The sequence below is a fragment of the Poromitra crassiceps genome (genome assembly GCF_964638095.1).
Source record: "Poromitra crassiceps genome assembly, contig: HAP1_SCAFFOLD_278, whole genome shotgun sequence".
In the NCBI taxonomy this organism is placed as follows: domain Eukaryota; kingdom Metazoa; phylum Chordata; class Actinopteri; order Beryciformes; family Melamphaidae; genus Poromitra; species Poromitra crassiceps.
Window position 1 is genome coordinate 192,128 of NW_028152122.1, and position 22,873 is coordinate 215,000.

The 22,873-nt window shown below is 45.7% G+C and overlaps 1 pseudogene across 1 annotated transcript in view; it reads left to right on the forward strand.

Moving 5' to 3' along the window:
* The first annotated feature begins 16,431 nt into the window (after window positions 1-16,431).
* The window catches only part of LOC310770961 (solute carrier family 22 member 23 pseudogene), a 16,312-nt pseudogene continuing 9,870 nt past the window's right edge, over window positions 16,432-22,873 (forward strand). Inside the window, exons 1-2 of the transcript in view lie at window positions 16,432-17,513; window positions 18,030-18,617. The product of the transcript in view is annotated as a solute carrier family 22 member 23 pseudogene (transcript). The remainder of the gene's footprint in view (window positions 17,514-18,029; window positions 18,618-22,873) is intronic.

Below are 22,873 nucleotides of genomic sequence, written 5' to 3' on the forward strand. Positions count from 1 at the left end.
AGACAGAAGAGGGACAGAGGGGAGAGAGTGAGACAGACAGACAGAGGAGACGGGCAGAGAAAGACAGAAGAGGGACAGAGGGGAGAGAGTGAGACAGAGACAGACAGAGGAGACGGGCAGAGAAAGACAGAAGAGGGACAGAGGAGACGGGCAGAGAAAGACAGAAGAGGGACAGAGGAGACGGGCAGAGAAAGACAGAAGAGGGACAGAGGAGACGGGCAGAGAAAGACAGAAGAGGGACAGAGGGGAGAGAGTGAGACAGAGAGACAGAGGAGACGGGCAGAGAAAGACAGAAGAGGGACAGAGGGGAGAGAGTGAGACAGAGGAGACAGAGGAGACGGGCAGAGAAAGACAGAAGAGGGACAGAAGGGAGAGAGTGAGACAGAGAGACAGAGGAGACGGGCAGAGAAAGACAGAAGAGGGACAGAGGGGAGAGAGTGAGACAGAGGAGACAGAGGAGACGGGCAGAGAAAGACAGAAGAGGGACAGAGGGGAGAGAGTGAGACAGAGGAGACGGGCAGAGAAAGACAGAAGAGGGACAGAGGGGAGAGAGTGAGACAGAGAGACAGGGACAGAAAATCGAGAGCAGTTCTTATATATTTTTTTCACCTATTGTAAAGCACTTTGAACTGCATCGTTTGTATGAAAAGTGCTCTATAAATAAGGTTTATTATTATTATTATTATTGTTATTGTTGTTATTATTATTGTTATGATGTCAAATATAATATGAGCTGTTGCATTTGGGAACAGTATTTACACTGGGTATTTTTTTCTGAGCTGTATCACTGTGGAGGCTGTAATTATGGCCTACACCACCGGGGGAATTTTCAATGAAAGATGATTATAAGGAGATGGAGAGAGTGAGAAGACTCAACTGGGGAGGAGAATAGAGAGGAGGAGGGAGGTGAGAAAGTAAAAGGGAAAACAGGAGAGAGAGAGAGAGAGAGAGAGAGAGAGAGAGAGAGAGAGAGAGAAAGCCAAAGAGAGAGAGAGAGGGAGAGAACGCTGCAGCCCGGCTGGTTTTCAACCAACCTAAATTCTCTCTTCCAGTCCCTTCACTGGCTTCCCATCTCAGGCACGCATCACATTCAAGACACTGGTACTGGCCTCCAGGGCAGTCCATCAGACTGCCCCCTACAGGGCAGTACATCAGACTCAAGGTTCACTAAATGACTAAAAACACAGCTTTTCAGACTACACCTGGACCCTTCTTGAACTAACATCTTTCTATTAGTAACTAATGCTAGTTATTCCTTCAATATTGACAAATGCTGCGTATTCCTTTTAAAAGGTACTGGTTGGTGTTAGTAGTCTGTTGATTTCACTACTGTTGACAAAAATCCACTATTGTAAGTTGCTTTGGATAAAAGTGTCTCTAACGTAACGCAACGTAATCCAATATATATAGAGAGAGAGAGAATGGGTGAGAACAAGAAAAAAGAGAGAAAGAGAATTCGAAGTGGATAAAAGACATGAAAGGAGAGAGGGATGGAGAAGGAGAGAGAGGAGTGTGGGTGGGTGGGTTGGGGGGGCGGCATATTAGCAGTAAACGAAACGGGGGTCCTTCAGGACGACAAGTGGTAAATTAATATTGTTCCCAGACTCCATGGGAAATAACACGGCAAGCAAGAAGAAAAGAGAGGAGAAGAATTAGAGAACATAAGAGAAAAGAGAAAAAAAAAAGAAATGAAGGGAGGAAGAGAAAGAGGAAAGAAAAACCTGGAGAGAGGAACCTCACTTTAGATCAATCGCTCGATCACATCACTTCTCCAATTTGCATAAAATCCAATTATGCTTGCTCAATGGGGACAGAGGGGAAGAAAGGGAGAAAAGGGGGAAGAAGATGAAAAGGACGGCTTGTTTCTCTCGTTCTGACTTGTCTCTTTCTGTATTTCAAAGGAGCTAAATTGAATGTGAACTAGAGGCGATTTGTTCACATGTATAGCGCTCGAAAATGCTTGGAAAACACGAGGCGTGCCGCCGCCGAGTGGACAGTGACACCAACGTTTATCATGTGCGCTTGGACGGTTACACTACGGGTGCACTTGGTGTTGCCAAGCGACCAAAGGCAACAACTTCATACAGTAGGTTTGTTAGTCGTATCTGAAATAATATATTGTGTTTTTATCTTGGTGTGAAATGGTCGTGGTCGGAAAAAAAGGCAACATGCATCGATCAGCCTCATGTTTGCACGTGCCCACATTGAAATGCATCGTGCATATAGCATTGTTTGAAGATCTGGAGGATATATCACAGGGAAACGAAGATGAAAATATTTTTTGTCGAATATGATCTCAGTGCTCTTATATGGATGTGAGACTTGGAAGATGGCGGTAGCTGATCAACATCGTCTTGATGTATTGTACACAGCTGCCTATAAGAAAGATACTAAAGTTTTACTGGCCAATACGAATGAGCAATGAAGAAGTTTGGATGTTTGCCGGCAAGGTCAGCACACGTTATCAGTGATGTCACTCGAGCGATTGTGATGTCATCGGTGATGGTGTCATCAGTGATGTCACTCAAGGAATTGTGATGTCATCAGTGAGTGATGTAATCAGGGATTATGTCATCAGGGATGTCACTCAAGCAAGTTTGCTGCTGAGTTTCGCCTGTCTGATTTTGGGGGCAGATCTCTCGCTGCCTTGTTCAGCTCAACAGTCATGGTTCAACCCAGATGTACCTGAGGCCTTTCGACTGAGGGCCTGGTATGACCAGGAGGGCTACGCTCTAAAACAGCCAATCCCTGACAGAGACGACGTCAGCAGGCAGTGGAGCAAGGCTCAACTGGAAAACACTGGGGCACGTTAACGATGTCATCCCCACAATCGTCAAGTGATGTCATACCCACTGGTGATGTGGATGACGTGGCATGAGTTGACATGTTTGGTCACAACCCCCCAAAAAAGTGCACCCATGGCGCATCGTCTCCAGAGTCTCCACCCTCAGAATGTCTAGTTAAGTAAATAATGTAATAAAGTAATAACGATGATGCTGAGCCAGTGGAAAAGCCAGGCTACTTGTGATGTTTAAAAATACAATTATTTAGAATTTGACACAGATAAACACTTGCAATCCTTCCCTGACACCAGTAAATAACCAGACTCTCAATGACGGTCTCGTCCACTTTGACTCAAGTGGAGCTTGACATATTTTATTCCGGAGTGTCCTGGTGTTTCCTCCTCTGAAGATGACTTCATGTCCTGTAGAATGGCCTCCCACTCCACATGCTGTCTGCCAGCGACACTCGCCCATCGGCACTTTGTTCACAAACAAAATAATTATTTGACAAACGATACACCAGTGTCCTTCCAGAGCGCTGCCTGAAGCCCATTTCCCCGCACGACTTTCCATTTCTCACAGTCGTTCGACTGCAGCTTGTTCCTGGCACATTGTGTTGCAATACGAGTCCCCAGTACCCTGTCGACAGCTCCACCAATCAGAATGAATGTACTGTAACACTTAGTGTTAAGCCTCTAGTCAGCGCCGCTAACCAGAAGAAACTATGAACATGAGAGTCAGTCCCACTGAGCTGGCCGGCTCCAAGAGAAACCATGCTCCAGTTTTCAACCATTAGACACCTGAGACAATAAAACACAATGAAGGACTTCCGGGTGGTGCAGCGGTGTTCTCTGCCAACCAACATGAGGGCCGGGCGTCGGTCCATACAGGCACATTTAGCTGTGTCTGCGGGTGGGAAGCCGGATTAAGGGGGTGTGTCCTGGTCGCTGCACTATACTGTAGCACCTCCTCTGTTCAGGGGTGGCGGACCCTCCCACACGCTACTACTACGTTCTGCCGGTGAAACTGCTCGCTGTCAGCTGAAAAGAAGTGGCTGGTGACTGCACATGAGTCGGAGGAAGCATGATGTGCTAGTCTACAACCAGGTCGGCAGAGGGGCTGGAGCAGCAGCCAGGGGGAATTGTCCAAGTACAATTGGGGAGGAAACGCAGGGGAGGTCAGAGCATGTCTGGGGCGTCTCTGGAGCTGGTACAGTCGTGACTCTGCCTCCACAGGGAGGTCAGAGCATGTCTGGGGCGTCTCTGGAGCTGGTACAGTCGTGACTCTGCCTCCACAGGGAGATCAGAGCATGTCTGGGGCGTCTCTGGAGCTGGTACAGTCGTGACTCTGCCTCCACAGGGAGGTCAGAGCATGTCTGGGGCATCTCTGGAGCTGGTACAGTCGTGACTCTGCCTCCACAGGGAGGTCAGAGCGGGAGATCAGAGCATGTCTGGGGCATCTCTGAAGCTGGTACAGTTGTGACTCTGCCTCCACAGGGAGATCAGAGCATGTCTGGGGCGTCTCTGGAGCTGGTACAGTCGTGACTCTGCCTCCACAGGGAGGTCAGAGCATGTCTGGGGCGTCTCTGGAGCTGGTACAGTTGTGACTCTGCCTCCACAGGGAGGTCAGAGCATGTGTGGGGTGTCTCTGGAGCTGGTACAGTCGTGACCTGACACCCTGCTCAAACATCTAGAGCAGGAAGGATGCTTGCCGACACAGAGAGTTGAAGCAGCCTACCTATGTACCTTCTCACCAAGCTCCTGTTAGCAGGATAAATACACCTGGGCACTCCACCTCCTCAGAAACAGGCCACATTTTTAACTAACCAGATCACAGCTGAGTGATCCCTGTGTAGTACACCTAAATATAATCCATTTTCACCGCCCATAGCTGTTACATTTTAACTATAATTATACCCCTTTGCATTATAATGACGAGGGCCACCATGGCCAGAAGTTGCACTGTGTTTACCACACCTGACCCACAATATCGACGCAGTGTAATTGTTTGCTATTTCTATCTATTTCCTATCTTCGCTGATTGCTTTGTGATTGCCATAATGAAACTACAGGAGCTCAAATGATGCACTTCAGTGCACACGATAAAAAAGGACTTAAGAAATGAGAACTCCTCCGCTCCGCAGTGAGTTCTTCCAAAAAATGTATATTTTGTAAAGAAGAAATAAGAATCCCTCTTATTCCTTTTTCTAACATGACTCTGTTCCAGCTTCATCGTCGGGGCAGTGTGGCTCTCTGACCTGCTCTTTACAACGCGTTGTTGGTTCATGTCAGCGATGAAGGAATCACAGCTTCATGTATTGTTGGACTCATTGTAAATTGGTGTCAGCAAAATGTACTCAAATGTAAAATGTAAATTGACTGCCTCACATTGTTGAAATGTGACAGCAGGTTTTTAAATGCATCCCAGGGGTTTCATGGCTCCTCGGGCTATGAGAATGTGCCAATACATAAAGAGGCATATTAAAAAGGAGAATGTGGCACACTGCTGCCAATGCTGCCATATATATTTATTCAACTATTTGACAGCCTTGCCACCCTATAGGATACTAGATGGAGACCTGGGGTTGAAATGTTGTCAAATAGCTGAATATGAGGAAGCAATGTGGGCTTGTCCTTTTTAATGATTCCCTGCAAGCCGCCGCTGCACCTCCAGAACCTGCTCAACGTTTTCATTGCAATGTGTGAATGTCTCTCGTCTTGTCCCGCAGTACATAAAACAGCACCATTCCAAACGCACAAAAGTCAAAGAAATCTCAATTGGAACGTTTTTTTCTCATTACGAGCACAGTAATGCACACAAAAGCTACTGTCACCTATCTATAACAACAATGATAGCTTGCCTTGATTGGAGGTTGTTCATATATCAAACAAAATGACATAAAACCGACTCTAACACAGACGCATATAGATAGATAGATAGATAGATAGATAGATAGATAGATAGATAGATAGATAGATAGATAGATAGATAGATAGATAGATTAGATAGATAGATAGATAAGATAGATAGATAGATAGATAGATAGATAGATAGATAGATAGATAGATAGATAGATAGATAGACAGATAGACAGATAGATACAGTACATAGATAGATATATGGATAGAGTAGATAGATAGATAGATAGATAGATAGATAGATACAGTAGATAGATAGATAAATAGATAGATAGATACAGTAGATAGATAGATATATGGATAGAGTAGATAGATAGATAGATAGATAGATAGATAGATACAGTAGATAGATAGATAGATAGATAGATAGATAGATAGATAGATAGATAGATAGATAGATAGATACAGTAGATAGATAGACAGATAGACAGATAGATACAGTACATAGATAGATATATGGATAGAGTAGATAGATAGATAGATAGATAGATAGATACAGTAGATAGATAGATAGATAAATAGATAGATAGATACAGTAGATAGATAGATAGATACAGTAGATAGATAGATAGATAGATAGATAGATAGATAGATAGATAGATAGATAGATAGATAGATAGATAGATAGATAGATAGATAGATGGATGCATCTATGCATACAAGTTGGAATACACTCAGGAAGTTGAACCCAGCAGGTCCAGTAAAGCTACTCAGTAACAATAGAAAACACATATGTACTCGGCACTTCCCAGGTGTTCAGTGTTTGGCTGGGATTGTTGGAAAAGAGCATCCACGCATCCTTGATGAAGAACAATTCAGGAAAGTAATTGCGAGTCCATCCTGCCGTTTAGTCAGATTCAGCCTTGAACACGCACACACACACGAGAGTTACTATCAACAGACCTGAACATTCAAACCTGAACCCAACCCACCCGAGTGAGTTGAAGGCCTATAGCCCGACTCGACCCAGATCCTCACACACACAATAAGTCCAAGACTGACGGCGTTTATGTAGGTGGCACCAGCAGCTCAAATGACACAGGGTGAGAGAGAGCAACAGAGCTGTATAGTTACAGCAAGCGGGACATGTTGGACAAATCAATTAACGACATTTTAGCGAAATTTTAATTGGAGAAAGTCTTGACGATTCATTGACTCCAAAAGTAGCAATCATGGAGAGCGCTAAGTGCTCACTGCTCACGTAACATATATATCTTGTATATATCCAGGGGATCCCCAGCAAAAAACATCTTATCAAATGGGGGTCCATCGTCGAATTAGTTTCAGTTTCAGTTTAGGGGTCCTTGATGTGGAAACGTTGGGGAACCAGTGGCCCACTGCAATAAATGCAGCCGGAGTCCTACCCGAGCCGAGCAAATAGTATACACTGTTTGGGAAAATAAACGACATACTGTACATTAGAGAAATAAATGCTGGCAATGTTAATGCAGGGTGTGTGTGTGTTAAATATAGTGCGAAGAAGAGGGATTTGACTGCATTTTCCCCTTCACTATGTTGTCTGCGAGGTTGTCTATGTCAGTTTCCGTGGGGTAGCATGGGGTTAAATGACTACCGTTGTTGCTGGTGACTTGTAACGTGAGAGTCTTCTCATGTTTAATGGCCTCCTGGGTGTCTGTAGTCTGAGAACGTCATGTTTATGCTGTCCCATCAATATTCTATCACCGTGGAGGGCAGTTATATCCCCGCCAAGCCACACACACACACACGCACGCACCCACACACACACGCACACACACACACGCACGCACACACACACACACACACACACGCACACACATGCATGCGCACGCACACACACACACACACACACACACACACACACACACACACACACACACACACACACACACACACACACACACACACTATACTTGCAACACACATGCACAGCAACATATAAATGTCATACTCACAAACATGCAGTACAAATACCACATGTGCATATTTACACATGCAGACAAGCATAATACATGCAGACGCAATAAAAGAGAAAACAATCTTCTGAAGAGGATTACAGTAAACAATGAAGACAAATCCACTTCACTGTAAAACAAACAAACAAACAGCTACAGTACCAGCTACCGTACAGTACCAGCTACAGTACCAGCTACAGTACAGTACCAGCTACAATACAGTACCAGCTACAGTACCAGCTACAGTACAGTACCAGCTACAATACAGTACCAGCTACAGTACCAGCTACAGTACAGCAGCTACAGTACCAGCTACAGTACAGTACCAGCTACAGTACAGTACCAGCTACAGTACAGTACCAGCTACAGTACCAGCTACAATACAGTACCAGCTACAGTACCAGCTACAGTACAGTAGCAGCTACAGTACCAGCTACAGTACAGTACCAGCTACAGTACAGTACCAGCTACAGTACAGTACCAGCTACAGTACCAGCTACAATACAGTACCAGCTACAATACAGTACCAGCTACAGTACAGTACCAGCTACAAACAAACAAACAGCTACAGTACCAGCTACCGTACAGTACCAGCTACAGTACCAGCTACAGTACAGTACCAGCTACAGTACCAGCTACAGTACAGTACCAGCTACAATACAGTACCAGCTACAGTACCAGCTACAGTACAGTACCAGCTACAATACAGTACCAGCTACAGTACCAGCTACAGTACAGTAGCAGCTACAGTACCAGCTACATTACAGTACCAGCTACAGTACAGTACCAGCTACAGTACAGTACCAGCTACAGTACAGTACCAGCTACAGTACCAGCTACAATACAGTACCAGCTACAATACAGTACCAGCTACAGTACAGTACCAGCTACAGTACAGTACCAGCTACAGTACCAGCTACAATACAGTACCAGCTACAATACAGTACCAGCTACAGTACAGTACCAGCTACAATACAGTACCAGCTACAGTACCAGCTACAGTACAGTAGCAGCTACAGTACCAGCTACAGTACAGTACCAGCTACAGTACAGTACCAGCTACAGTACAGTACCAGCTACAATACAGTACCAGCTACAGTACAGTACCAGCTACAGTACAGTACCAGCCATGTGCTTTGCATTTACGGGCCGATGGTTGTTTGGTGCTGTCTTGTTCTTCTTATTCCTGGATAACCGGCCCAACATAGACGACATGATGGCATGTCAAGATTGAAAATTCTTACTGTAGCTTAATGCACAACATGTTCTCAATTTGAAAGTTGACAACTCTAAATCACAAGCTCGCACCTCATGTTACAATGTCTAAATCCTTATTACTACACATGCAGATCTCCAAGTCAGTTCACCATTGGCTTTCAATCGCATCTCATTACATCCAACAACAACGGCCAATCGAGCAGCACAGGAATGAGTCCAGAAGTAGCATGCTGGATCCTCAGGAAAAGCCTATGGGCTTTGAGAATGGGGAATTCGGTTAGATGCATGAAATAAGGTCTGTGGTTAACAGACAAGGATAATCTTCACAAACGTGGACCACTTTTACGACTTTTGAAACGTAAATATGTGTGTGTGTGTGTGTGTGTGTGTGTGTGTGTGTGTGTGTGTGTGTGTGTGTATGTCAACATCAGTGAACGCTCCTCCTGTTCTGCTGCTCTCTCTACTCTGAACATGAGTGACCGCTCCTCCTGCACTCTCTTTTTATATTGCTACTAGGACCTCTCTTCTTCTGGATGTTCTGCTCGCTCCGGGCCTTCATTGTTTTCTTACTCCAATTATTATCCAGCCCTGTTCCTCCTCTCGCCTCCCCTCTCTCTTCCTTTGCCTAAATCTTTAATCTCTTTTGTTTCTCTCTTTGTGTCTGTCTCACTCTCTGCTTGTTAGCTTGTTTGTCATGGCTTAGTTAGCTTTATAGAGTGAGAGCCGCAGTGTGTGACAGATTTGGCAAAAACATTCAAAACCCACGATGGGGGCAATAATACAGTGACAAATTGGCGTGATGCTCCTTAAGCTAGCAATAAACTTGGAGCGTGGGTGGGCCAGCTCCAAAATGAGCATGGCATCCTGTAGAGTCTATGTACAGTATATGGACAGGAGAAAGGTAGTGTTGTCTGCAGTGTAGACAACACTACCTTTCTCCTGCCCATACAGTACGAGCTTTCTGCATAATCTTTGGTCAAAAAACAAAACATATATAACAAACATATATATATATATATATATATATATATATATATATATATATATATATATATTAGGGCTGTCAGCGTTAACGTTAACGTGCGCCGATCATAACGCGTTATTTTTTTTTAATCGCGTTAATCGCATGCCGCTATTTTGTCCCTTCGGCGCCCCGTACTTGTAGTCAAGCCGTTCGGTTTCCTGTCTCCTGCTTGTGCAGGCAGGCATGGAAGAGAACGACAGCAATACGCTTTTAAATGGATCGTTTTACTTCCCAAAAGGCACAGGGGATAAGTCAAGAGCCGTAGTTTGCACCTTGTGAAAAACGGAATTAAAATATCACCGAAGTACATCGAGTTTGAGGCGAGCGATCACCTGAAAGTAGCTAGCAGCCAGCTAGCTAGCGCGAGACTCCTCACTCATTATTCCTTCAGAGTCTCGGATGCGCGGGTCCTCTAACCACTGGGAGGTCGGCTCCAATGGCTTCACGCGATATACACGTTATCAATACACAGTTTCCAATACCGAGCCATTATTCACATGGAATTGCCAAAGTTTTTAGCTCAGATACAGCCTTCTTCGGCTGTGTCATTTTGGGTTTCGACTGCTCCACAGTTTTTGGAGTGTTTACAATTATTGTGCATTTATTTTCTATTCAAGATGCATTTTGTAGACATTTTGTGACCTCCTGTCTACATTGCACTTCTATTGAATTGAAAATAAATCTAAAATTCAAGATCACAAAGTACATTTATTTGCATGCATTTGATTCCCAATCACGACACACTGGTAATAATTATTAATATCTAATAAAAAATGCTTTGCAATGCAAAATAATAGCATTTTAAACATGCGATACAAAGCGTGATTAATCGCGATTAATTATAGTTAATCGCACGATTAATCGCGATTAAGAAAATTAATCGTTTGACAGCCCTAATATATATATATATATATATATATTTTTTTTTTATATATATATATATATATATATTATATATATATATATATATATTATATATATATATATATATATATATATATATATATATATATATATATATATATATATATATATATATATTGAATAAGAAATAAACAAACACTAGACTAAGAGTCCAGCGGACCGCACAAACTCCTCAGACTTGGACCAACTTTTCACGTGGCATTTATTTGCAACAGATCACAGGTACAACGCGTTTCGCAGATGCTTCATCAGGTTAATGAACCAAGTCTGAGGAGTTTGTGCGGTCCGCTGGACTCTTAGTCTAGTGTTTGTTTATTTCTTATTCAGTGTAATTGTTCTTGCTGTGACCAGCACCTCCCGTCCCGCTCTGGATGTGCACGAGTGCTCTACTTTTGATATATATATATATATATTTATTTATTTATTTATTTCAGAAGCATATATATATATAAGCATATATATATATATATATATATATATATATATATATATATATATATATATATATATATATATATATATATATATATATATATATTTGTTTTTGTTTGGACATCAGAATGATGACATCACTCAGCCTGAGCATGCTCAGTCGTGCAAATTGGCCATCACAATGGGGTGGATAATGTCACAATGGAGTGGATGGGGGCTTTTACAGAACTCGGCTTTTACGATCCTATAGGCTGCGCGGGCTCACTAGCTCGGCCTGCAGCTCGCCGTGCTGGCTTGCAGCTCACATATGTTTTGTTCACGACATGTTATTTGTCCTTAAAGTCGAGCTTTAAGTTCAAATACCTGGGTATTCAGTGCACCTATTTAATAATGTGTGCAAAAAAAATCACAAAAATCAAATTTCTTTTGTTTTTCACACTTTTTCACATCAAAAGTTCCTTTGTCAAGATTCATTCATAACAGCAATCTACAGTTTGCTGACGTGACATAGTACTATCAAATTTCTACCCCTTTTGATCAATCATATCATGACATGACAGCTGTCAATCAATCTTCATTTCGAGGAGAAAATGGCTGCCTAGTACCTGTAATAATAACTAATAACCCGGTAGCAGTATGGGTCAGTGCCCCAGCCTGTGTCTTCCGTGAGGAAGAAGCCCAACAAATCCACGAGAGGCCTTTTAGGAGGGCCATTCAAGCCGCAAGTGGAGCCTGCAGTACCACCACGGCCCAAGAAACATCATACAGGAATGAAATGAAATGTGGGGGAGTCTGGTGCAACGCACAGGTCCTGGACCTGGTGAGACGTAGGAGGAGCCCGGACAGGGGACAACCCACAGAGCCCAGTCCCTCCACGTGCCAGAGCCTCCCGGTCCTGACAGAGTAGTTCCGGAGCAGCAGATTGAGTGGCCCTGTCTTTCCCTAAGAGGGCTGACCATGGGTAGCTACTGGGACGTAAGTTGGGGCTTGATCAACCCCGGCTGGGTCACCTGGGCGAGGGTGTATGATGTTGCAGTACCCGAAACATCCTATGACCCCAGGGTTACGGCAACCATTTTAGGGCATCCTCCTCATTCAGAGGTTTGGCTGTCATTCCTCAGTCTAAGCGTTGTCAGTTGTCATGTCTCCTAGTAAACCATGTCGAGTGTGCTCTGAAACACCTTCAGTCCTCACACGAAAACGCTGTCATTCTTCCTGCATTACTGTTTCACTCCTCACGCGTCAGTCATCACACAATACGGCGTCACTCGTCAGTCATCACTCCTCACTCGTCAGTCATCACTCCTCACTCGTCAGTCATCACTTATCACTCAAACTAGCTGTCAGTCATCACTCCTCATGTCTCACACGAAAACGCTGTCATTTCTCCTGCAACGTGCCTCAGTTATCACTCAAACTAGCTGTCAGTCATCACTCCTCATGTCTCACACGAAAACGCTGTCATTTCTCCTGCAACGTGCCTCAGTTATCACTCAAACTAGCTGTCAGTCATCACTCCTCATGTCTCACACGAAAACGCTGTCATTTCTCCTGCAACGTGTCTCAGTTATCACTCAAACTAGCTGTCAGTCATCACTCCTCATGTCTCACACGAAAACGCTGTCATTCGTTGTTTTTGGTTGTTGTTCCGTGTGTGATGAGTTTGAGTGATAACTGAGGCATGTTGCAGGAGAAATGACAACCCGATCTCCAAAAAAATTGTAAAATAGCAACGTTTGTGGACCAACGTTGCTCTTACAATTTTGGCTCTGAAATTGTAAAATGGTAAAGTAAGTTTCTACAGGGGTGGGTGTGGTTTGGGCATGGTTTACAGAGATCTTCTGTTTCTAACCCCTCCCCCTACCCTACCCCTAACCCTAAGATCTCAGAATGTTACCATTTTATAATTTTCGAGCCGAAATTGTAACATAGCAACGTTGGTCCAAAACGTTGCTATTTTACAATTTTCTGTGAGCGTTTTCGGGTGAGACATGAGGAGTGATGACTGACAGCTAGTTTGAGTGATAAGTGATGACTGACGAGTGAGGAGTGATGACTGACGAGTGAGGACTGATGACTGACGAGTGATGACCGACGAGTGATGATTGACGAGTGACGAGTGATGACTGACGAGTGATGCCGTATTGTGCGATGACTGACGTGTGAGGAGTGAAACAGTAATGCAGGAAGAATGACAGCGTTTTCGTGTGAGGACTGAAGGTGTTTCAGAGCACACTCGACATGGTTTACTAGGAGACATGACAACTGACAGCGCTTCGACTGAGGAATGACAGCTAAACCTCTGAATGAGGAGGATGCCCTAAAATGGTTGCCGTACAGGGTACTGTACATCACTGATGATACGTCCCAGTTACATCCATGTGATGTTTTTTTCTCTATAACTTGGCCAATAGATGTAACATACAAAATAAAGGAAACAATAATCTCTTTGAATGCAAAGACATGTAACTGCTCGTTAAACTCGCTTTCCTGGATAACGTTAGTCTTGCTTGCCAGACTCTAGGATAACGTTATGTCCATGGGTTTTACCACGGCCCCTCTGACATTCCAGGCCGACAGGCGGCACATTTGCCTCGGTTTCTCAGCTCAGCTCCACACGGAACCAGCTGCAGCTGCCTGGTTGTCTGGTTCTCCACTCGCGTAGCGCCACAACACAATGAATCCCACTCGATTTGGGGGCAGAACACGCCAGGATTGGCCAACGTCAAATCCAGTCCCAAGAATTGTCAAATCAAATCATCAACATGCTACTACCTGTCATCTCAGACAAGTTTTGTTTTCAGTCTGAAACGTGACTCCAACCCACACGCCACTCGGGTTCCGTTGGGTTTCAAATATACATACTACAGCATGCGCTGGGACGCGTCATCAGTGATGTTAACTGGGGTCGTGGGGTGTTTCGGGGTCTGTCAACATCATACACCTTCGCCCAGTAGACCCAGCCGAGGCCGATTACGACCCCGACCCGCGTCCCAGAAGCAGCCGCTCACGGATCAGCCTCCCTACTCTGTCTGCAACGTTGCCCGCGGAAGGGTTGATCACGCCCGATTCGCTGCAATAGAGTTAGTGCTACACCGCAGTATTGCAAGACCCTTCGGTGCATGGAGGTCTAAGGCCCTGTGGGGTGATTCCAGGCCGGGCACCTCCTTCGTCTCACCAGAACCTCCCGTGGAAGAAGGCAATCCTACCATGCCGTACCATGGGCAGGGAGGATGCCTCAAGGAGGCCTGTGCGGTGCACGTCATTCGCCTGCGCCGAGCACCTCGCTCTGGCATGAAGGACCCCAGGCCGCACCGATGTTTACACAGATTTTCAGGAGGCTGATCCGTAGCGTTTGTGGATTTCTCCCTCACGAGAGAGCCAGGCTGGGGTGCTAAAACTCATCCCGTACCGGATGCCGTCTCTCCGACCGTCAACTGTCTCTCCAGCTTGTCACCATACTTGGTTGTCACCTAGTCTATTCACTGTCACTGGCCAGGGGGAGCCAGGATTTTAGTTTCAAATATATACATACTACAGCATGCGCTGTCTTTAAGTTTACATCCGTGTGTGTGTGTGTGTGAGAGAGTGAGTATGAGTGCCACTTAAAGGCCGGCTTTACCGTGGGGAATATGCATATATATTAAATCTCACGCCCCTAAGGTTTTCGAATCCGTTGAAATTTTTGAAATTGGTTGTTTCCCGCCAGAGATATCACCAGAAATCCACTCTGTGTGTGTGGGGGGGGGGGGGGGTGGTGGAGGGGAGGGGCGGGTGCGGGGACCCGAAATACTACATTTCCCACAATGCACTGGGCTCGCGTGGCCTTCGTTTCCATGCCCACCCCTCAGGCATTTGGCTGATATCAAACTCCAGTAGGTGGCGGTAATGCACATATATGTTTGCCAACCGCCATAAAACTCAAAGAAGAAGAAGAAGGCTTCGACAATAAAACAAGAGAAGAAGAAAAAATCGAAAATAAAATTGCACCAAATTGCACCAAATTTAAACCAAAGTATATATGTCGGGCGATGTCTTCATAAAAAAAAATTCATGCATTTTAAGGCATTTTCGTAGGAGTTACGCGCATCTGATGTTGTAACTATTTTCTGTAAAAATGTGTAAAAATGGGTACATTGCTCAGCGTTGATTTCGTTACTTCAACTCACCTACTACTAGATGTAAAATTTGACGAGCTTTCCAATGCCGCCAGTCCCGTGTCTTTTGGTGCTTCCGTTCCAGAGATATGGTCTCTTGGCAAGGAGCTATGGAAAGCTAACCTAGCTACAGTATGCTAGGTGGGGGAAAAAAGATGGCTGCCTTTTCGTTTTTGTTGAAGACCTCTGAAGGGGCGTGGAGGACCTCTAGAGGCGGGACCATGGCTCACAACACTTGTAGTTCATAGGGGCACGAGTTCCGCAAGGCGGACTCGGGCCGGATGACGCGTAACGCGTTGGCCGGCCCGAAAAATATGTGAGAGATGGTTGAGATCTCTGGCGGGAAACAACCAATTTCAAAAATTTCAACGGATTCGAAAACCTTAGGGGCGTGAGATTTAATAATATTCATATTCCCCACGGTAAAGTCCTTTAAGTTTCCATCAGTGCCTATGACATCATCAGTCATGTGCTCTTAGACATCACTGATGACATCATCAGTGATGTCACAATGCCTCCTATGACATAGACATTGTGACATAATCAATGTCTCATAAATTCACTGATGATGGCATACCCACTGATGACAATCTCAAAAGTGACTGAGGCTCAATACTCCATCATAAGTTCACACTTGCGCAATTGTGATGTCACCTCAGCAAATTTGTGATGTCATCGGTGTGACATCACACCAAAAGGTGTGATGTCACGGCCAGATTGTGACACCACACGACCTGTGATTCCATGCGTGAGATCACATGCGCGAGATTACTCCGTCAATTCTAGTATTGTGTACTCTAGAATTGTGATCAGTGATATCATAAAATCACTGATGTCACAATGACCATGTCCACTGAACTGATGATGACACTTAATTGTGACATAATCAGTGACATCATCATTGATGTCATAAACTCACTGATGATGTCATACCCATGATAGACATGACATAAAATCCATCCCTGCTGGTTATAAATTGGATGACTATTGCTGGCAGTGGTGCAGCTCGAAACGGAGGACCATCAATTGAAGAATTTGTCCATGTCGCCGGATGTGCTGACACGGTTCGACGACTGTGTTTTGCCATTTCTCGGGGGATTTGGGAACTACCAGAAAGAATTTATCTTGCTGACATGGATCCCGGTGTTATTTATTGGATTCAGCCAGTACTCTGATATCTTCTTTCTTGCCCAACCATGTAAAAGCACATGTGTTAATTCAAACCACACACCGCATTTTCACAATGAAAGTGATCACACTCACCCTGTGATCATTAATTGTACCCCCGCGTGCAAAGAGTGGACCTTTGAGCTGTGCGCGGGGCTCGAACAGAATGTGGTTACCAAGTGGAGTCTGGTGTGTGACATGGCGTGGAATGTCCACATTGCAAAGTTCTCCCTCTTGGTGGGAAACATCTTCGGATACCTGGTGTTTGGAGTCCTTGCTGATTGGTTTGGCCGCCACCCTGTGCTGATAGTCTCGGTGGTCTTCAAGCTCGTGTTTGGTTTAACTGTGGCCTTCTCCGACAATATTACCATGTTCACCACTCTGCGCTTCTTTGAGGGCTTCGGCTTGGCAGGGATAACCCTGTCTCTCTACGTCCTCAGAATGGAGCTGTGTCTGCCACTACACCGTTTTTCCATGAACATGGTGCCCAGTTTTGTGATGTTGGGTAGTCAGCTGCTGATACCTGGGGTTGCACACCTCTGTCGTGACTGGCAGTTCCTCCAGTTTGTCATCATCTGCCCCCTGCTGCTTATGCTGTCCTACATTTGGATCTTCCCCGAGTCGCTGCGCTGGCTGCTGGCCACTCAGCAGTACGCCCACTCCAAGTGGAGTATTGGGCACATTGCAAAGAAGAACCATGTGAACACGGAGCAAGACGCTGATCAGATCCTCACAAGACTGGAAAGAGCTCTTCAAAAGGAACCCAAAAAGACATGCATTGTCAAAATAATCGGGACTAAGAACCTGTGGAGGAACGTTGTCAACCTCTGCGTCAACTCGCTGACCGGCCATGGGATCTACCACTGCTTCGAACGCCGCATGACGGACCCCGAGGCCCAGGAGGCCAACCTGTTCAACCCCATATTCTTTGAATTCTACGCTAAACGGGGGGCACGGTGGCTCAGTGGTAGAGCTGTCGCCTCGCAGTCAGAAGGTCCTGAGTTCGATTCTCGCCTCGGACACTGCGGGCGCTGTGGTTGTGTTCCCCCCATATCTTCAGTGCCTACTGCCCAGGTGGGGTATCTCGTCGTAAGGGCCTTTCTGTCTGTGTGGAGTTTGCATGTTCTCCCCGTGCTCCCCCAGGGGGGTTCCTCCGTATATAACCCCCCCCCCCCATTAAAAACATGCAGAAGATCAGATCGTCATCGTCATCCGACCAGTGACGACAACATCCGAAGTCGGTCCCCGGGCGCTGTACGAGAAAGCGACCACTGCTCCTGGCCTGCCCCCCGGAGGAAAGGACAAAGCCAGGATGGGTTAAATGCAGAGGACACATTTCACCGGCCACCATCAGCATGTGTGTGTTTGTGGCCCTCCGTGCATGTGTTGATGTGTAACCGTGTGACAATAAAAAGACGGGCTTGTCCGTCTAAAATCGTGTCGACGGGACGGGACGGGGCTTGTCCGTCTAAATACTACACCATGGCAGCCATCGCTGTGGCCTCCTGCATGGTCATGTGCCCGGTTGTGCTACGGATAGGGCGACGAGGCACCCTCCTCCTCTTCATGATCTTCACTGCCATGGCGGCACTGCTGCAGCTCACCCTGCTCAACTTCCTGGGGAAGTACAGTATCGAGCTGAATGTGGAGTTGCAATTGGAGCTGAAAAGGGACTTCTCCATTTTCTTCTCCATCGTTGGCATGTTCTCCTCACACATAGTCGGCATCCTCAGCATCTTGTTCTGCGCTGAGATCACACCCACCATCATCAGGGGTGGTGGTCTGGGCCTGGCCATGGCCAGTGCAGGCTTCGGCAGGCTGACTGGACCTATTATGGAGCTCCACAAGCAGGAGGGCTATTTCCTTCTATATGTTAGCTTTGCATGCTTGACACTCGTCTGCAACATCTGCATTCTACTGCTCCCCGAGACGAAGGATACTCCCCTCCCTGAGACCATGCAAGATGGCGATAACTACACCCGCGATCCCCTTGTCCTCTTCCGACAGAAGAAGCGTGGAAAGTGGTTCCTCCGGTGGAGCCAGGCAGGCAAGAGCAGCAGGTACGCTACCACAGTGCCCACGCCCTCCTCGGCTGTCGATCTCCGACCTACGGTCCCAGGCGTCGGCTTGGCATCGTCCTCATTCAGCACCCCCATCACGCCCATGGATAAAGGGAGCATTATACAAGCCAGTATAGCGCAACTGATGTCTCTCACTCCTTTACACAAAGTCCCATATCTCCAGTATACTGCTCCCCAGATGAATGACGCTGCTCCCTCGCCTACAAAAGAGTCAACCACTCCCCCTGTCATCGAAAGGCCTACAAAAGAGTCAACCACTCCCCCTGTCATCGAAACGCCTACAAAAGAGTCAACCACTCCCCCTGTCATCGAAACGCCTACAAAAGAGTCAACCACTCCCCCTGTCATCGAAACGCCTACAAAAGAGTCAACCACTCCCCCTGCCATCCAAACGCCTACAGAAGAGTCAACCACTCCCCCTGGCATTATACAAGCCAGTATAGCGCAACTGATGTCTCTCACTCCTTTAAACGAAGTCTCATATCTCCAGCCCCTCATGGATTATACTGCTCCCCAGATGAATGACGCTGCTCCCTCGCCTCCAAAAGAGTCAACCACTCCGCCTGCCATCGAAACGCCTCCAAAAGAGTCAACCACTCCCCCTGCCATCCAAACGCCTACAGAAGAGTCAACCACTCCCCCTGGCATTATACAAGCCAGTATAGCGCAACTGATGTCTCTCACTCAAGTCCCATATCTCCAGCCCTTGATGGATTATACTGCTCCCCAGATGAATGATGCTGCTCCCTCGCCTACAGAAGAGTCAACCACTCCGCCTGCCATCGAAACGCCTCCAAAAGAGTCAACCACTCCCCCTGCCATCCAAACGCCTCCAAAAGAGTCAACCACTCCCCCTGCCATCCAAACGCATCCAAAAGAGTCAACCACTCCCCCTGCCATCCAAGCGCCTACAGAAGAGTCAACCACTCCCCCTGCCATCCAAACGCCTACAGAAGAGTCAACCACTCCCCCTGCCATCCAAACGCCTACAAAAGAGTCAACCACTCCCCCTGTCATCGAAACATAGCTTTTGTCTGCACCGCACTCCCCTGTCCCTCAGTCCGTACCTACCTTCATGTTGGTCTGCACCACTCCTGTCATTGCACCCCTGCCTAACTCCACATTAGACTCTCCCACCACCAGTGTTGGGCAGGAGCTTGCTACAAGTAGCGATGCTACATAGCTTAACTACATTTCTCAGTAGCGTGGTGGTAGCGTCGCTCCTTTTGAATCAATTACATGTAGTGTTTTCAGTAGCAAAGCTATTTACAGACCACAAGTAGCACCGTAGCGTCCAACAAACACTACACGTTACTTCCCCAGAGAGAAAACCCATGAGCAAAGCTGAAAGCTCCCAGGCAGTGGAAATGTCTGCTACCGTCTGGAATAGAACAGGAGGAGACAATGCGTCAAGTGTAGCCGATACTGTAGAAGCCAGGTAGAAGCACTTCCGTATGACCGTCTTGTCCTTTTTTAGCCTCCTTGATGATGGACACTCAGGTTCTCAGCAAGACCCGCCCTACTCTGCCTCTGATTGGGTTGGGTTTAGGACTGACGATTGGTTAAGGTTAGGGTAAATCATCAGACTAAGCAAATCAGAGGCAGAATAGGGCGCGTCCGTCGCCTGGGGAAAAAACATCTTCATGCCGAACCAAACAAAACAGCAACGACACGAGACATGAGCGTAGCGGACTTTGGAAAGATGACAGAGGCGGATGATGATGAGAACGTAGAGGAATTGAATGAGTCGCCATGCCATGCCGTACCATGCCATGCCATGCCATGCCATGCCGTACCATGCCATGGCCGTACCTTCACAGATATGAGTTTGACTGAAACAACAGATAAAACCTGTTTAGGTGCTTACTGTGCAATACAAAGAAGAGCTGCTCTCAACTTCCAAGACGTCTTACACATTCAGCTGATTCAAGACGTCTCACATATTCAGGTGATTCAAGGTGTCTCACACATTCAGCTGATTCAAGATGTCTCACACATTCAGCTGATTCAAGATGTCTGCCACATTCAGCTGATTCAAGATGTCTCACACATTCAGGTGATTCAAGACGTCTCACACATTCAGCTGATTCAAGACGTCTCACACATTCAGGTGATTCAAGACGTCTCACACATTCAGGTGATTCAAGATGTCTGACACATTCAGCTGATTCAAGATGTCTCACACATTCAGGTGATTCAAGATGTCTCACACATTCAGGTGATTCAAGATGTCTCACACATTCAGGTGATTCAAGACGTCTCACACATTCAGGTGATTCAAGATGTCTCACACATTCAGGTGATTCAAGATGTCTCACACATTCAGCTGATTCAAGATGTCTCACACATTCAGCTGATTCAAGACGTCTCACACAAGCGCGTCGATTTGCATAGGGACCGTCGTGACAAGTCACAACCAACATTTCAGGATGTCCAATTGTCCCTACCAACTTTTAAGCAACCTTATTTGCATTATCTTTGGAGTGCAGTTATATAGGTCATTTAGATTGTCTTCCCATATTTTGCAAGGATAGAATTGACCCGACCATTATTGAGTGAAATTAGTTTGCATATGTTCAAAATTACATTTACCCCTGTTTTTCACAACTGAATGGGCCAGTCCAAATTTTTTTCCCCAAACTCACGTTTGATTGGCTCATTTGGCTGATGACCAAACAAACGCCCACCCACACACACAGTTAAATCTGGAGACTTTTTCTGACATGGGATTAACATTACCAGCAAGCAGCAGTGACGCAGCAGTGCAGCAGTGCAAGCAGCAGCAAGCAGGCAAGTCCCGCTAGCATCGATGCTAATTTAGCAAAGTACAGCACGCAGCTGAAGCACATGGCTATAATCAGGGCCGTAGCTAGCTATGAGGATGGGGAGGTCCGGACCTCCCCTAATATTTCAGAGGGGAAAGAAGAAAAAAAAATTTTTTTTTTTTTTTTATAAAACAATCTGCATGGAAAAGCATGAAAAACACGGGATCGCTTTTATTTTGAAATGAAAGGCAGGTCAGGCAGGAAGTCATCTGACGCCGCGTCCGCGGTAACTTGATTCCGAGAGAGCAGCAGCATGGTGGTGAGTGATGACTGTCTGTCTGCCTGGCGAGATAATTGAAGGTGAGCGAGCTGCGAGACAGTGAGCGAAGTGAACGACAGACAGTGAGTGACACTGACAGATTTTTTAGCAACAACCAAGAAAGTAAGTGTCTAGTCTGTCTCTTAAGTAATGTTACCTGTGTGACACGTTGGGATGCTACTGGCTAATCATGCATGATGCCAATTGCCAAGCTCCCGAAGTCAGGTATGCAGGTGGCTATATGCATGGTTTCAGTTTCATGACCCAATAAGTAACAAAAAGAGGTGGTGTAAAGTTAAAAACAACAGAATATATTTTATTTTATTTTTCAATCGTTCCTATCAGGAATAAATAAATGTCCCTCTGTATGTTTTTTTTTATTATCGATGATGACTTTGTGTGTTGTGTACGGCTTGGGTTGTGTACCTGTGTTTGTAGGTGTCATTTTGATATGAATTTGGCTAAAACAGTTTGTGTTTGTTAGTTACAATTATGTTGACAGGAGAGCTGAGCAGGTGGTGACATGAAAGAGAATATACGGAATAATGACATCACAACAGTATAATCCTAATGTTGATTTAAAATGATATATTACTCTAAATATGGCTTAAAAAGGGGAAAAAAAAAACTCAATCCGCCTCCCCTTGCTGGACCTCCCCTATTTCGGAACCCTGGCTACGGCCCTGGCTATAATATGGATGTTAACGTCCATATTAAGTAGCCATGTGCTTGCGCGATGACAACAGTGTATTGGGATGTCAAATGGTGCCGATTGACATCTGACTGAAGATCGTGCAACTCTTAGGAGGAAGAAATGTAGGATGTATGATGTGTGGGATTCAGTGGCAATTTTTTCTTTCCAAACCGGCTGTTTGTGAAAGAACATGATTAGATGGCTAAACCTACAGTTTGTGTTTGTTAGTTACAATTATGCGGACAGGAGAGCTGAGCAGGTGGTGACATGAAAGTTATTGAGAAAAGGAGAAGATACTGAATAATGACATCACAACAGTATAATCCTAATGTTGATTTAAAATTAGATATTCGTCTAAATATGGCTAAAAAAGGTAAAACAAAAACCTCAAATTTTTTCCGGCGGCGCCCTTGCGGGCCTCCCCTCATGCCGTCCTCGACCCTACCAACTTTGAGAC